We start from the raw sequence: 17,157 nt of genomic DNA on the forward strand, positions 1-17,157 counted from the left end.
AGAATTTCCTGATCCCATTTCAGATTCCCAGCTTCCTGCAGTATTTTGCTTTTGTTTCCCTATTGTTCACAACTTAGATCAAACCACGACAACAAGTACCAACTTCCGGCTGCAACTTGTAATGGGCAAGAAATGCCTTCTTGTCAAAGCCAACCACACCTTAAGAATGATTTGGTTTGATTTATGATTGTCACATGTATTAGTATATAGTGAAAAGTATTGTTTCCTGTGTGCCATACAAAGCATACTGTTCATAGAGAAAGAAAGGCGAGGGTGCAGAATGTAATGTTACAGTCAATGCTAGGGTGTAGAGAAAGATCAATTTAATTTAAGGTAGGCCCATTCAAAAGCCTGATGGCAGCAGGGAAGAAGCTGCTCTTGAGTTGGTAGCTACGTGACCTCAGACTTTTGTATCTTTTTCCTGATGGAAGAAGGTGGAAAAGAGTATGTCTGGGGTGTGTGGGCTCCTTTGTTATGCTGGCTGCTTTTCCGAGGCAGCGGGAAGCATAACAGTGTCAATGAATGGGAGGTTGGTTTGCGTGATGGCTTCGTTTACAACCTTTTGTCGATTCTTGCTTTCTTGGTCAGAGCAGGAACCATACCAAGCTGAGATACAACCAGAAAGAGTGCTTTCTATGGTGCATCTGTAAAGGTTGGTGACAGTCGTAGTGGACATGCCAAATTTCCTTAGCCTCCTGAGAAAGTAGAGGCGTTCGCGGGCTTTCTTAACTGTAGAGTTGTCATGGAGGAACCAGGACAGGTTGCTGGTGATCTGGACACCTAGAAACTTGAAGCTCTCGACCATTTCTACTTCATCCCTGTTGATGTACACAGGGGCATATCCTCCACTACAAATGAATTTAAGACACTTCATGCTCTGCCATGCTCTGTTGGAGTGTTCCGACAGCATTCTCCTTGTCCTGTGAGATGCTGCAAGACATTGTCATTTAATTCTAGCACAGACTGTACACGGTCTAAACCCCAGAGACATCATGAATGCAGATAAATCAGTGCTCCTTGGCAACATTACTTGACCTAAACTCCTGTACTCATGAAGTCACATGCTTATGGTGAGCAATATCATCTTGTAACCGGTGATAACATTGTATCGGATGTAATGTGACCAATGGTAACAAGCTGTAAGGGTCAGCTGACCTAGTAAACCATGGAACCAATTACAGAATGATATGATGGTCTGCTGACCAGCTGACTCACTATGAATAAGAACCTGTTGGGAATTGTGGGAAGCTTGGAGTGGCCCAGTGTGAGGCCCAAGTTTGGTGTAATGAAGTTTCTTTATTAAACCCTTTGTTTGATTTATAAGTTGGAGTAAGTTTTGTTATATTTTTATTGTCTGCATTTGAAGAGTTCCTTCCGAGGAAACTTATCACAGGTGATCAGCTCGTTTTTGTCATACAATACAACATTTAATCAGCTGCTGCACAGAGGGGTGATTTGAACCAATTTGCTAGAAATATGATCTGATTTCTCCACCCTTACCCTCCATTAGGTTCTCCTGTTGAGTTATGTCATAACTGATTCCATTGTTAAATGGTTAGTATCGATGAAACATTAATTGAAATGATTGAATCCAATCAAAACCATACAAATTCAAATATTTTTGTTTACAAAACCAAATTAAGATATAACAAAAAGATACATTTTCATAAAAATGCATCAAAGGTTTCATCTGAAACAAGCAGTAGTGAAGAATTTTCCTTTGCAAATTACATAGGGCAGCAGGGTGGCACAGTGGTTAGCACTACTGTCTAACAGTGCCAGGGACCTGGGTTCGATTCCCGCTTCGGGTCACTGTCTGTGTGAAGTCTGCACGTTTTCCCCGTGTCTGTGTGGGTTCCCTCCGGTGCTCTGGTTTCCCCCCACAGTCCGAAAGATGTGTGGGTTAGGTGCATTGGCCATGCTAAATTCTCCCTTACCGTACCCGAAACAGGCGCCAGGGTATGGCAACTGGGAGATTTTCACAGTAACTTCATTGCAGTGTTAATTTAAGCCTACTCATGATACCAATAAATAAACTTAAACTTAAGTAGTTGTTCAGCTAGAAACAAAAAAACTTCTGCTGCTCCCATTTCCTCCGACAGTCCAAGGATGTGCAGGTTACGTGCATTGGCCATGTTAAATTGCCCCTTAGTGTCCCAAGATTTGTAACTTCATTGCAGCGTTAATGAAGCCTACCTGTTACACTAATAAATAAACTAAAAACATGTGCCGCCATTGCGATCAATAGGACACATTTATAAATATGTTCCATTTTAACCAAATGTTAATGGCATCCTAAGACACGGGCAAAATATTACGCATGCTGGAATCTGAAACAAAAACAGAAAATGCTGGAAAATCTCAGCAGGTTTGACAGCACCTGTGGAGAGAGAATAAAGCAAATGTTTCAAGTCAGGATGACCTCGTTAGCTTCATTTTCTCTCCACAGATGCTGCCAGACGTGCTGAGATTTTCCAGCGTTTTCTGTGTTGGTATTGTTAATGGCATCCTGTCTGGTAATTTCTCTGATAATTTTGTTAATTTCGTGCTATTTAAGTCCATGATGTTGGCAATGACTAAATCTAGTAAGGGGATGCCATTATCATATCTATCTGGGATTTTCAAAGTGTTTTTTTTTGGAATGTTGGTATTGTTTAGGATTTGCTGATCTATGTAATTGAGCACCATACCAAACTTCAAGGAAGTGACTCAAATATGTTCAGTTAATTCATCAAAGAGTACACATTAGACACATTACCTGTCATGTATTCATTCATGCATTAAAGTGGGCGGCACAGAGACACAGTGGTTAGCACTGCTACCTCACAGTACCAGGGACCCGGGTTCAATTCTGGTCTTGAGTGTCTGCCTGTGGAGTTTACACATTGTTTGCGTGGGTTTCCTCCCACTGTCTAAAGATGTGCAGGTTAGGTTGATTGGCCCATGTTAAATTAAACCTGAGTGTCAAGGGGACTAAATACGTGGGGTTGCGGGGATAGGGCCTGGGTGGGATTGTTGTTGGCGCAGGTTCAATGGGCCGAATGGCCTCCTCCTGCACTGTAGGGATTCTATGATTAAAAATAAATATACTTTTATTATTTATCGTTATATTGTCAATTTGTGCTGGCTGGAGCCTCAGGAAGTTAGGTAGATTAGTTATTTTTATAAAAGTTGTTTTTTTTTATATTGTGCCCTCGAAAGATATCCAATCACTGCAGGAGTCCATGCTCAGTGTCATGTCTTTTTCTATGTGGAGCAGTGCGATAAAAGTATCCCTTTATCCAATCCCTGATCATCTCACTGGGAATGTGAAGTGCCGCCTGGTGGCCCCTAAAGGACTGCACCCAGCCTGGATCACGAGGATTTAATTTTATCTTCAAGAATACTTGAAATGTAAGGCCTCAAAAGTGAAACGTTGAACATGGACCCCTTTTTCCCTACCTCACACATTTCTGTGTGGCCCTATGATTAACCAGTTGCCTCCTTTTTTGTACTCATTCGTGTGATCGAGGCTTTGCTGACTGGGCCAGCATTCATTTCCCATTCCAAGTTGCACTTAAGAAGGTGGTGATGAGCTGTTTTGTTGAATTGCTGCAGTCACTATGGTGTAGGTACACCCACCACGTTGCTAAGAAGGGAGTTTCAGGATTTTGACCCAGCGACAGTGAAGGAATGGCAATATCTTCCCAAGTCAGGAAGGTGAGTGGCTTGGAAGGGAACTTCCAGCTGGTGATGTACCCATGTATCTGCTGCCCTTGTCCTTCTAGATGGAAGTGGTCGTGGGTTTTGAAGGTGCTGGCTGAGGAGCTTTGATGAATTCCTGCAGCGCATCTTGTAGATAGTATACACTGCTGCTATTGTTCATTGGTGGTGGAGGGAGTGGATGTTTGTGGACTGAATACCAATCAAATGGGCTGCTTTGTCCTGGATGATGTCAAACTACTTGTGTGTTGTTGGAGCTGCACCTATCCAGGCAAGTGGAGAGTATCCCATCATACTCCTGACTCCTCCACTCCTTGTAGATGATGGACAGGTTTTGGGGAGTCAGGAGGTGAGTTATTTGCCACAGAATGTTTAGCCTCTGACCAGCTTTTGTAGTCATAGTATTTATATGGTTGGTCCAGTTCAGTTTCTGATCAATTTTTATTCCCAGTATGTTGACAGTTGGGGATTCAGCGCTGATAATGCCATTGAATGTCAAAGGGCGATGATTAGATTCTCTCTTGTTGGAGATAGTCATTGCCTGGCACATGTGTGCGAATCTTACTTGTCACTTGCCAGCCCGAACCTGGAGATTGTCCCGGTCTTATTGCATTTGGATAAGAACAGCTTCAGCATCTGAGGAGTTATGAATGGTACTGAACATAGTGCAGTCATCAGTGAACAACCCCACTTGTGACTTTATGATGGAAGGAAGGTCATTGAAGATGGTTGAGCTCAAAACACTACCCTGCGGAACTACTCAGGAATGACCTTAACCTATGGAGAGTTTTCCCCTGATTCCTATTGATTCCAGTTTCGCTATGGCTCCTTGATGCCACACTCAGTCAAATGCAGCCTTGATGTCACTCTCATTTCACCTCTGGCATTCAGCTCTTTTGTCCATGCCTGATCCAAGGCTGTAATGGGGTCAGGAGCTGAGCTGCTGTGGTGATCGTCCCTTTCAGGATCCATCATCCAAGTAAGGGTCACATGAATCCAGAGCAGGGTGGGGGGAATCATCCTCGTGAGCTCTGGTTTCTGCTCCAGAACCTTGTTGGAAGCTGACTGACATCCATGAGGGTGAGAGCCTCTGTATCATAGTTATATGTAAATAAACACATGCAGTTGTTATGTACCTCACTGGCGAACAGGAATTATTGTACCTCATTCGCAAACAGGAATATTACATTGGTAATGCGGATAAAAGTAAATAAAGTGGTCCCATATAAAGTCACGTTGAAGTTCAGTTCAAGTTAAGAAACAGAAGAGTGTTTCCAGATACGTCCCTATTTGGACAGATATATCCTTTTGGTGCCTCTGTAGAGGATTAGATACAATACATCAAACATTTGGGCTACTATTTTCAGGCCAAAGGAATAGAAATGGAGGGGAAGAGAAAGACTGAGCGTGTGTGGGACCCAGGTTGACAATTTAATACACAGCCATAAAGCTCCAAGCTCAGTCTACTCCAAGTCATTCACTAAGATGGTTGAACTGGTGAAAGTACACTACCAGTCGAAGCCATCAGTAATATTACAGTGATTTAAATTTATGATGTGCAAGGAAAATCCTTGGAAAAAAGTCCAAATCTATAGTTGACAATAGTACTGAATATATAACTGATTAATAATCAAAACACAATCACATCTAGGTTTAAATCAATGTCTATAAAGTAGAATGTGATACAAAATAACTTTAACTATTCAGTATTTTATGTGGGGCGGCACGGTGGCACATTGGTTAGCACTCCTGCCTCACATTACAGGGACCCGGGTTCGATTCCGGCCTCGGGTCGCTCACTACTTGTGTGGAGTTTGCACATTCTTCCCGTGTCTGCGTGGGTTTCCTCCGGGTGCTCCGGTTTCCTTCCACAGTCTAAAGATGTGCGGGTTAGGTTGATTGGCCATGCTAAATTGACCCGAGTGTCAGGGGATTAGCAGGGTTAATGTGTGGGGTTGCGGGAACAGGGTTTGGGTGGGATTGTAGTCGATACAGACTCGATGGACCGAAGGGCCTTCTCCTGCACTGTAGGGATTCGATTATTCTATGATATAGGTTTAAGTGCAACTGAAAAGCAGAGCAAAAATACAAAAGGTGGAATTTTATGGTCCCATTGCAGTTGGGGAGGGGTCTGGATGAGGTTGTTCAATTTGTCACCATCCAGCTGAGTTACCTCAAAATTGTTATGGAAGGAGGGATGGACTGGTACCTGAGATGATTCTATGCCTTCAAAAAATATATTTTAATCATGTTTCTTTGCAGGTTTTTCAAGCAGGTCCCAATATTTTATTTTGGCACCTTTTTGGCTGCAGCCGCGGTCCTCCAATTGTTACTGAAGCAATAGAATGGACTTCATGTTTATTTGTAATCTGGGATGATGCAGTGTTCTGGGGTTTTATAATCCTTTTGGAATTGCTGGGTGGAGCATGATTAAGAAGTCTTACAACACCAGGTTAAAGTCCAACAGGTTTATTTGGTAGCACAATCCACTAGCTTTTGGAGCACTGCTCTTTCGTCAGGTAAGTGGAAGTGCTGTTCACAAACAGGGCATATAAAGACACAAACTCAATTTACAAAATAATGGTTGGAATGCGAATCTTTATAGGTAATCAAGTCTTAAAGGTACAGACAATGTGAGTGGAGAGAGCGTAAGCACAGATTAAAGAGATGTGTATTGTCTCCAGACAGGACAGTTAGTGAGATTTTGCAAGCCCAGGCAAGTTGTGGGGGTTACAGATAGTGTGACATGAACCCAAGATCCCGGTTGAGGCTGTCCTCATGTGTGCGGAACTTGGCTATCAGTCTCTGCTCAGCGACTCTGCGTTGTCGTGTGTCGTGAAGGCCGCCTTGGAGAACGCTTACCCGAAGATCAGAGGCCGAATGCCCGTGACCGCTGAAGGACCGCGGTCACGGGAATTCGGCCTCTGGTCTTCGGGTAAGCGTTCTCCAAGGTGGCCTTCACGACACACAATGCAGAGTCGCTGAGCAGAGACTGATAACCAAGTTCCGCACACATGAGGACGGCCTCAACCGGGATCTTGGGTTCATGTCACATTATCTGTAACCCCCACGACTTGCCTGGGCTTGCAAAATCTCACTAACTGTCCTGTCTGGAGACAATACACATCTCTTTAACCTGTGCCTAACGCTCTCTCCACTCACATTGTCTGTACCTTTAAGACTTGATTACATGTAAAGACTCGCATTCCAACCATTATTTTGTAAATTGAGTTTGTGTCTTTATATGCCCTGTTTGTGAATAGAACTCCCAATCACCTGATGAAGGAGCAGCGCTCCGAAAGCTAGTGGATTGTGCTACCAAATAGACCTGTTGGACTTTAACCTGGACTGTAAGACTTCTTACTGTGTTTATCCCCGTCCAACGCCGGCATCTCCACATCATGGAGCATGATTGACAGATCAGGTGATGCCTGGGAACTGTTTTTTCCACAGAAAAGTCCAAGGTTTCAGTTTCATTTTTCTCAGATGCTGTTTGGACAGCAAGCAGTGAGTCTTGTTTTCCCCCCTGGAATTGGAAATTCGGCTATCTGGGAGTTGCTGTTAGAAGCAAACGAAAGATGGCAGCGTGTTTCTGCCTCCCTCTCCAGAGGCTTTTAGGAAAATTCCAGGATTGGGAAGCCTCAGAGTTTGAATCCAACATTGAAAGAACCAATTCACAAGAAGTGTTAAAAAGCTGCAAAATCCAGCATCTCGTGAATTTACTTGCTTTCTGTGCTCAGCCTAGAAAGGGGTGTATGGTTGTGGGCGTTGTTTGACTTGGAACATCATAGATAGCTAGCTGTTACAATTTATACGATATCATGTTTGAATCCTATATTGGCAAAAATTATGCTAATTCTTTTTATTATATTTCAACTGCATTCTTAAATAAACCTTGTTTGATAAAAGCTTCCTAGTAGGTCACTTGAATCTTACTTGGAGTGAAACACTTTGTGCTCACCTATGCCAAATTCAAATGTAAAACCGAGGGTCTAGGCTAACTTCATAAAACACCTTGGAGTTTCTGGCCTGGATCTCAACACTCCCTAACTTTATTCAACTCCCTATAATGGTCACAACAAGACTTAATCTAAAGAGAATCCCTTTTCTGCCAATACGTTTTTCCCAGACCCAATAGTCATATTTAAAAGGAACCAAATTAACCAGGCTTTCTGATGTTAACAATAAGAGTTTATTCATTTTTAAAAGCAAGAAAATGGTAAAACAAATGTACATTTTTCAGGCAGATTAGAAGGGAGAATTGAGTTCACAGTAAGTAAACATTAAAACAAGGTCTATGGAATGGTCCTTGACTCATGAGGAGTAGATGAATGAGTGTTCCAGCTGATGTGATTTGAGATTCCAGTAGAGTTCACTTCAGCAGGTGAGTACTCAGTTTTTCAGTTAAAGTGTTCTGTAGCTTGGCCACAAACCTTCCAGTTCTCTTTTCAGCTGCGCTCGTTGTGATTTGGCTGATTTCCACAGTCAGAGAGAGAGATTGAGATATAACTGCAAAATGGCTCTTTGCAGGGGTACTGGGAGGATGCTTGCTGGCTTTTACTTCTGCGTCAAACTTCGAGCACTTGCTGTCACAGAGCGCACACACCAACAGATACTGGGGCAACTTTTCAGCTGGCTTGTGACTCATTCTTTGTATATTCCAAATGGGAAGGCAAATCCACAAAAATCGGCATTACACGGGAAATCTCTTGATAAGATTTCCTTCTGGTGCTCCGGTTTCCTCCCAGAGTCCAAAGATGTGCAGGTCAGGTTGAGTGGCCATGCTAAATTGCCCCTTAGTGTCCCGGGATGTGTAGGTTTAGAGGGATTAGCGGGATAGATATGTGGGGTTTCGGGGATAGGGCCTGGGTGGGATTGTTGTCGGTGCAGACTCGATGGGCCAAATGGCCTCCTTCTGCACTGTAGGGTTTCTATGATTTGATGATTCTATGATTATGTCCCATTGTATTCACCAGAGATTAGTTTCTGGATGCTTTTAGAAGTACCTTGTCTGGCGATCAGGTCTTCATCTTAAGCAGTCCCTTGGAGTCAAGGATGACTTGATTCCACACTAAAAGTGGATTCTCAGATGACTGAGGAATCCAATGCGTGACCTATAGTCTCTGTCACAGGTGGGCCATCCATGACCTTGCCCCTCTCTATCTCTATAATCTCCTCCAGCCCCACAATCAACTCCAGTCCCACAATTCTTCTACATTCCTTTAATTCTGGCCTCTCATGCAATACCAATTCTCGTTGCTGTCCATTGGTGGGCTGCTTCCAATTGCCTCGCTCCCATGCTCTGGAATTCCTTCTCTACACCACTCCCTCTCTCTGTTTCACTTTCCTCCTTTAAGACAAACATATATTTTTAAACAAACATTTGGTCATCTCACCTACTGCCTCCTAATGACATGTGGCTGATTATCATGCTTTGCTTTCTAATGCTCTTGTGAAATTCTTTCAGGCATTCCATCACATTAAAGGCACTATCTAAGTCACTGTTACTGTTGCTGTTGTAGTCAGGATGGTGCCTGCCTTGGAGGGGATCTTGTTGGTGGCTGTGCTCCCATGCATCTGCTGCCTTTGTTCTTCTAGATAGAGGCATTAGGTTTGGAAGATACTGGTGAAGAAACCTTGGTGAGTTGCTGCAATTCATCTTGTAGACACTGCAGCCAAGTTGTGATGGAGAGAGTGAAGGTTTAAAGAGATACTTGGAGTGCTGAATAAGCTGGTTGCTTTGTCCTGGATGGCGTTGAGCTTCTTTTGTTATTATTACTATTATATCTTACGATTGTTGGAGCCATACCCACCTGGGCAGGTGGAGAGTATTCCTTTGTACGCCAGATATCTGCCTTGTAGATGGTCAAAAGGTTTTGGGGAGTCAGGAGGTGAGTTACTCTCCATAAAATTCTCCAACTCTGATTAGCTTTTGTAGAAACACTGTTTATGTGGCTGGTCCAATTAAGGTTTTGTTTAATGCTAACCCCCAAGATATTGATGATATTGATTCAACAATAGTAATAACATTGAATGTCAAAGAGGATGGTCAGATTCTCTCGTCTTTGACTCTGTCTACACTTCCCGCTGCCTCGGAAAAGCAGCCAGCACAATCAAGGACCCCACGCACCCCGGACATTCTCTCTTCCATCTTCTTTCTTCGGGAAAAAGATACAAAAATCTGAGGTCACGTACCAATCGACTCAAGAACAGCTTCTTCCCTGCTGCTGTCAGACTTTTGAATGGGCGGCAGGGTAGCACAGTGGTTAGCACTGCTGCTTCACAGCTCCAGGGTCCTGGGTTCGATTCCCGGCTCGGGTCACTGTCTGTGTGGAGTTTGCACATTCTCCTCGTGTCTGCGTGGGTTTCCTCCGGGTGCTCCGGTTTCCTCCCACAGTCCAAAGATGTGCGGGTTAGGTTGATTGGCCAGGTTAAAAATTGCCCCTTAGAGTCCTGGGGTGTGTAGGTTAGAGGGATTAGCGGGTAAATATGTGGGGGTAGGGCCTGGGTGGGATTGTGGTCGGTGCAGACTCGATGGGCCGAATGGCCTCCTTCTGCACTGTAGGGTTTCTATGACCTCATACTAAGCTGATCTTTCTCTACTCACCAGCTATGACCGTAACATTACACTGTGCACTTTCTCCTTTCCTTCTCTATGTACAGTATGCTTTGTCTGTATAGCGCGCAAGAAACAATACTTTTCACTGTATACTAATAAATGTGACAATAATAAATCAAATCAATTCAAATCTTTGGGATTTGTGTGGGGCAAATGTTACCCGTTCCTTATCAGCCCAAGCCTGAATCTTGTTTAGTGCTTGTGACTTGCAGGCACAGGCTACTTCCTTATCTGATGAGTTGCAAATGGAACTGTGCAATCATCAACAAACATCCCCACTTCTGACCTTATGATTGAGGGAAGATCATCGATGATGCTGCTAAGGTGGCTCATCTTAAAACACTAGTCTGAGGAACCTGGAGTTATTTCCTGGGATTGAGATGATTGGGCTCCAATAGCCACAATTATCCTTCTTTTCTTCTAAGCATGACTGAAACCAGTAGTGACTTTTCTCTCACCAACTTTTACAGATGCACCATAGAAAGCATTCTTTCTGGTTGTATCAGTTTGGTATGGCTCTTGCTCTGCCCAAGACCGTAAGAAACTACAAAAGGTTGTGAATGTAGCCCAATCCATCATGCAAACCAGCCTCCTATCCATTGACTCTGTCTACACTTCCCGCTGCCTCGGCAAAGCAGCCAGCATAATTAAGGGCCCCACGCTACCCAGACATTCTCTCTTCCACCTTCTTACATCGGGAAAAAGATACAAAAGTCTGAGGACCCATGCCAACTGACTTAAGAACAGCTTCTTCCCTACTGCCATCAGACTTTTGAATGGGCCTATCTCACACTAAGTTGATCTTTTTCTACACCCTGGCTATGACTGTAACACTACATTCTGCACTCTCTTGTTTCCTTCTCTATGAATGGTATGCTTTGTCTGTATAGCGTGCAAGAAACAATACTTTTCACTGTACACTAATACATGTGACAATAATAAATCAAATCAAATCAAATCCTCTTCATCCCGATTGACAACTTTTTTCCAAAACTCCTAGATCCCACGCTCCGTTAAATGCTGCTTTGGTCACAGGAGCAGTCACTGGGGGAACCCAAACTGAAATTCAATGAACAAAAGTCAACTAAATCAAATGAACTGAGGGGCGAATTAAGGAAGCAGCCCCTTAAAGAGATACTGCTTTAAAAAAAAGCAAAAAAATTAAACCAAAACAAAACTAAGAGGGTTGATAAGACACCCCAGTCCTTGTGGTGCCCCCTGAGCACGGAAGGCCTCGATGGTGCCAGTAGACACTGCTTCCTTCCTCTCCAGGGACACCCAACTGCAGACAGACAGTCGGGATGGATGATGCCAGCCCCCTCTCCTCCCATGTCACCTGCTGCCTGGACCTGTTAATAACAAGTCTGGTCAGGCCCGGGTTCACATAGAACAGTACAGCACAGAACAGGCCCTTCGGCCCACGATGTTGTGCCGAGCTTTACCATGGGGTCTTCCTCCTTCCCTGCCTCTCTCCACACCAGGTAATGAGCAGGTTACTCCTATGTTGAGTAAAATAGATAACCAATTAAATAAAATCAAATAAACTGAGGGGCAAATTAAAGGGAACAATCCCTTGAAGTGCTTTTAAAGTAAAATTTATTTATTAGTCACAAGTAGGCTTTTATTAACACTGCAATGAAGTTCATGTGAAAATTCCCTAGACACCACTGTAGACACAATGCTAGGGGCACCCAGCTGCCAATATAGATGTGGTCGAGGGGCTGACATTCGGGTTGAACAACCCCCCTTGGCCACTCGCTGCCTGGGCCCTGTTTATGGCAAGTTTGGCCAAGAACAGTCTCACCAGGAGGTCCTCCACCTTGCCCGCCTCTCCCCACACCGGGTAGTGAGCAGGTTACGGGTGAATTATTGCCACATGATAGCACTCTCTATGATAACTTCCATCATTTTACTGATAATCGGGAGTAGACCAATGGGGTGTTAACTGCTTGAGTTGTATTTGTCCTGCTCTTTGAGGACGGCACACACTTGAGGAGCTTTCCACTTATGTGCAGTTGCCAGTGCCGTAACTGTATTGAAAGGGTAACAGTTTTCATTCTCTAAAGGACGCCAGGTGGGGTTTTTATGAGAATCAGGTAATTTAATGGCCACCATTACTGATGTTAGCTTTTAAGTTCCAGATTTAATGAATTAATTAACCGGATTTAAATTCCCAGCTGTTGTAGGAGTTGAACTCATGTCTCGGGATCATTACTCCAGACATCTGGATTACAATTTAGTGGATCATTTGAAAATTTATTTTTTGCACTTTACCAATGTTATTTTAATTATATTGGGTAATTAAAATTGCTGAATAATACAAATGTTATTCAACTAAAGATACAATTTGGATTTACCAGCAGTGGGTGAGAGATTAATTTAAATTTAATGGATTGAGAAATATGGTGGATGGACTGGATGATGGAGTATGTTATCAACGAGAGAGGTTGTTTTTTCTGGAATAAGTGGTGTGCCTTCTTCCCAAAAAATGTTTAGTCTTAACGTTTATTTATTAGTCACAAGTAAGTAACACTGCAATGAAGTCACTGTGAAATTCCCCTAGTTCAGGTCAATGCATCTAACCAGCATGTCTTTCAGAATGTGGGAGGAAATCAGAGCACCCAGAGGAAACCCACACGGACATGGGGAGAACATGTAAACTCCACACAGACAGTGACTCAGGCCGGGAATCGAACCCTTATCCCTGCTGCTGTGAGGCAGCAATGCTAACCACAGTGTTACCGTGCTACCTCCTTTGTATCACATACACTTTCCTGACCAATAGTCATCTACAATATGCATACTTGATCGTGAGATATCTAACAACAAAATTAAGTTTATTTATTAGTGTCACGAGTAGGCTTACATTAACACTGCAGTGAAATTACTGTGAAAATCCTTTAGTCGCCACACTTCAGTGCCTGTTCAGGTAGACTGCGGGAGAATTTAGTATGGCCAATGTACCTAATCAGCACGTCTTTCAGACACTGGGAGGAAACCAGAGCACCCCGGCAGAAACTCACGCAGACACAGGGAGAACGTGTAGACTTCACACAGATAGTGACCCAAGCCGGGAATCAAACCCGGGTCCCTGGCACTGTGAGGCAGCAGTGCCAACCACTGTGCCACCATACTGCCCGTGTGCCACTATGCCAGCCATAACTGGAATTCTCTGTACAACTTAATATTCATAACTTGAGGAAAATGATACAAATTTTGTTTATATTGATGATGTTGATGAGACAATGTATGTCTGAAAATAATTTTTTTCCTGAAGAAAAGTTAGCAGTTAACTTCAGTGCAGATTAGCATTGTTGAAAGCAAAATAATCTTCATAAGTAAGCACGGGAATCAAAGGGGTTAAATTATGAGGCTGCACATAGGCTTGTATTCTCTTGTGTGTAAAAGATTAAAGGATGATCTAATTATGGTACTTAAAATGATTAAATAAATTAATTGGGTAGATAAAGCTCTTTGGGAGAGCTTTCCAATTAGACACCTTCTCTTGTTCTTTCCACATAGTCTTGTCATTTGTTTCCCTTCAAGTGTTTAACGGCTTCGCCTTGGAAAGTTATTATTGAATCTGCTCCCACTACCAGTGCATTCCAGGTTGCCTCAATGTGCAAAATAATGTTTCCTCATGTTACCTCCAGTTTATTTGCTAATGAACCGAGCAAATTGTTTGTTTTTTAAATTATTTCATGGGACATGAATGTTGTGGGGAGTTCCAGGATTTTGATGCAGCATCCTGGAATGCTGATTTAATTCCAAGTCAGCATGATGTGTGGCTTGGAGGAGAAACTTGCAGGCAGCCCCGTGCATCTGCTGCCCTTGTCCTGAAGGTTAGCAGAGATCATGGGTGGAATTTTCCGGCTGCGCTCGCCCCAAAACCGGAAAATCCCACCCGTGGTCAATGGACTTTTGCATGGTCTGCACCCCCCTTCCCCCACCCCCCCCCCCATCAGTTACAATACCCGTGGCAGGTGGGACAGGAAAATTCCGCACCCCCCATGGGTTTGGAAGGAGCTGTTGAAAGAGCGTGTTGTGCATCTTGTCGATGGTAAACACTACTGCCACAATGTCTGTTTTGGTGGTGGAGGGGCTAAATGTTGAAGGTGGTGTGCCAGTCAAGTGGGCTGCTTTGTTCAGGTTGGTGTTGAGCTTCCTGAGCGTTGTTGGAGCTGCAATCATCCAGGCAAATGGACAGTGTTCCATCACACTACTGACTTGTTTCTTATCGATGGACAGGTTTTGGAGACTTAGGAGGTGAGTTGCTCACTGCAGAATTTCCAGCCTCTGACTTGCTCTTACAGCCATAATATCTATACAGCTGGTCCATCTCAGTCTCTGGTCAGTGGCAATGCCCAGGTTGTTGATAGTGGGTGTTTCAGTAATGGTAATGCAATTGAATGTCATGGGGAGATTGTCAGATTCTCTCTTGTTGGAGATGTCACTGCCTGAATTCCAATTTTACCTAAATGGACGTGTGCCCTTTCATCTTCATTTGGCACAGAAACTATTTGGTATCGGGTCTTTATTGCCAGCTTCCATCTGTTGAGACTTCTTTTAAAACATGACCCACACTACGTGATATCATTATACTCATCATTCATTCTTTTTTATGGGACTTGCAAGTAGCATCTCTTTCTGTAAACAGCCTCAGGAGAAAGGAAAAAGAGATTCAGCCCCAGGCAGGGTCACTTCAGTCTGTACAATATAGTCTCAAAGAGAGAGGAAAACACAGAAGACAGTTTTTAATGATTTTGTACAGAACTTGTGAACTAGACTGGCAGGAATCTATCAGGAAGTTATTGGTCAGGTTCACCTACAGTTTGTGGCCTGCACATTGGTTAAGGAACTGAAGGATGCATTATTCAGAGAGTCAATAACTTTTATCACTTTTGTTGACAATCAACAGCAGCTATGTGAGAGGGCAAAGTAATTCCATTGATCTTTTGGCTTTGATGCACCATCAATCGAGAAAAGACTAGCTTGTATGCAAGAACAAATAGGCTTTTATTAGCAAAAGACTTGGAGCACACCCATGCCGATGAACTGGTCCAGACTGAGGCAGGGGGGTGGGGAGCAATCGCCTTTATACTTGGAACAGGGGGGGAGGAGTCTCGGGTAGGGCCGGCAGGGATGTGTCCAGGCATGTCACATATACAGGTAATAAGCTAACAGTGGTTTACCACAGGCTTCCCAGAGAACCATCACTTGTTTCCCTGTTTCCAATCAGGCCCCAGTGCACACTGTGCTCTGTATGAACTAAAAGGGATTTTTTTTCTCTTGGAGCCTCCTGGTATGTGATCGGCAGGGATCCAATCATGCAGGAAAAGATTGTTTTTCCCGAAAGAGCTACTTCATTCAAAGAGGAACATCACTTTGGCAGCAACTGCCTCTGTCACCCAAACGAGGACAGAACCAGTACAATGAAGCTCGTTGCGAACTGAATTATAGTGGATCATCGTACTGGGAGCCTGAGGCAACTCTTCAGATGTCTCGGCTGGGTTACAGCATTTCAAGAATAATTGTCAGCTGCATACTCCCATAACATTGGCTTGCATCGCAGCCCAAACATACAGATTGATGAGCAGCATTGCCAAAGACAAGGCAGAGCACGAGTGTTAAAAGGGAAAAGAATCGACGGCAATGAAACAAAGATGGTGGATTTGGCACTGAGGAATGCTACAGAGACAACATTTTTTAAAGTTGCAGCTAACTAGAGCCAACTACTTCTAGTAATACCTGCAAATCACTGTTTATTAAGACCATTGGAGCAGAATTAGGCCATTCAGCCCATCTAGTCTGCTCCGCCATTTGATCATGGCTGATAAGTTTCTCAACTCCATTCCCGTAACCTTTGATCCCCATGCCAATCAAGAACTTATCCATCTCTCTCTTAAATGCACTCAATGACTTGGCCTCCACAGCCTTGTGTGGCAATGAATTCCACAGATTCACCACTCTCTGGCTGAAGAAATTCCTCCTCATCTCCCTTCTAAAGAGTCGTTCCTTTATTCTGAGGCTGTGCCCTCAGATCCTAGTCTCTCCTACTAATGGAAACATTTTCTATCTATCCACTCTATCCAGGCCTTTCAGTATTCTGTAAGTTTCAATGAGGCCCCCCCTCATCCTTCTAAACACCATCGCGTACACACCCAAAGTCCTCAAATGCTCTTCATACGTTAAGGTTTTCATTCCCGGGATCATTCTGGTGAATGTCCTCTGCACCCGCTCCAGGGTCAGCACACCCTTCCTTAGATATGGGGCCCCAAATTGCTCACAATACTCCAAATGTAACTGTATTAACTTACCAAGTTTGCTGCTTTACTTATTTCAGCCTCAACAATGGGCGGCACGGTAGCACAGTGGTTAGCACTGCTGCTTCACAGCTCCAGGATCCCGGGTTCGATTCTCGGGTCACTGTCTGTGTGGAGTTTGCACATTCTCCTCGTGTCTGCGTGGGTTTCCTCCGGGTGCTCCGGGGTTTCCTCCCACAGTCCAAAGATGTGCGGGTTAGGTTGATTGGCCAGGTTAAAAATTGTCCCTTAGAGTCCTGGGATGCGTAGGTTAGAGGGATTAGTGGGTAAAATATGTGGGGGGAGGGCCTGGGTGGGATTGTGGTCGGTGCAGACTCGATGGGCCGAATGGCCTCCTTCTGCACTGTAGGGTTTCTATGTTTCTATCATTGGAGTTTCTTGGTTTCTCAATGAAGAAAAGGCCTAAAGTTGCAGCTGCTGAATTCAAAAGGGAGATGGGATACCTTGTGGTGTGGAGTTGTCAAAAAATCCATTCAGTTTCTTTTTAAATCATTCATTGTAAAAAATGTATGC

This window comes from Mustelus asterias, chromosome 2 (assembly GCF_964213995.1).
Source record: "Mustelus asterias chromosome 2, sMusAst1.hap1.1, whole genome shotgun sequence".
Classification (NCBI taxonomy): domain Eukaryota; kingdom Metazoa; phylum Chordata; class Chondrichthyes; order Carcharhiniformes; family Triakidae; genus Mustelus; species Mustelus asterias.